Source organism: Penaeus monodon, chromosome 4 (genome assembly GCF_015228065.2).
Source record: "Penaeus monodon isolate SGIC_2016 chromosome 4, NSTDA_Pmon_1, whole genome shotgun sequence".
Taxonomy (NCBI): domain Eukaryota; kingdom Metazoa; phylum Arthropoda; class Malacostraca; order Decapoda; family Penaeidae; genus Penaeus; species Penaeus monodon.
The window spans coordinates 41,445,832-41,446,899 of record NC_051389.1 but is presented as its reverse complement, the minus strand read 5'-3'; positions in this window follow the sequence as shown (position 1 = coordinate 41,446,899).

Genomic DNA, 1,068 nt, shown 5'->3' with positions numbered 1-1,068 from the left:
AAGTGCCCAGAGGGGTGGAAGACTGGTGGAATTACCCAAGAGATAGGAGAGGGGGCGGGATCAGGGGAAAGACAAAAATAGAAGATATATTGCGACATCAAAAAGAAAAAATGGGAAAAGGGGAGGAAAAAATCGGGACGATAACAGATGGGCAAAGAAGTAAACAGACTGGGCTATAGATAAAATAAAGAGACAAGGCCCAACCCCTGACAAATGGCGCGACGAAATAACAAAATTGGGGGGCCGGACTGGAAACAAAAAACCCCGAAGACAAAAATTTTAAAAAGATTGGGGGGGCCTACGTCCTGCAGTGGAGACCCCGGATGATGATGATGATGTGATTGTGATGAATATATTATTATATATTATGTGGGTGTGTTAATAGCAAATATGTTTTCAATTTTTAGATACATTATATAACTTTATTATTTAAATACTTATCTTTTTTGTGTGTATATATAAAATATATATTATATAAAATTTTATAAAAATAATATATTAATAATTTATTTTAAAATGAAAGTGTTGCGTGTGTGTGTGTGTGTGTGTGTGGGTGTGTTGTGTGTTGTGGGTGGTTTCATTATAAAAATATATATATATTATATATATATATATATATATATATATTATATATTATAATATTAAATTATTTTAAAAGTTACAAAAAATTATATATATATATAATTTTATATATATATTATATTATTGTAAATAACCAAAGATTTTTATTTTTGGGATTATAATATTTTTGATGATTACGATGAGATATGATGAGATGATGAGATGATATGATGATGATGATGTTTTGATGATGATGTGATGATGATGATGATGATGTGGGGTGATATGATGAGGTGATGGGAAAGACGATGGCCCAAGAATCTGCTTTTTTCTGTCACTATCAAATGATTATTTCCCCTTAAGACTTGCGCCCGAAGTTAGTTTGGTTGCAAAAAATTTTTTTTGTACTTTTTGCCTAAACTGTTCTGTTTTTCATTAACATTTTTTAAGCATTCGGTATTTATTTGTTTTATTTATTTTATTTTTAAAATTTCAAAATAATTTTTT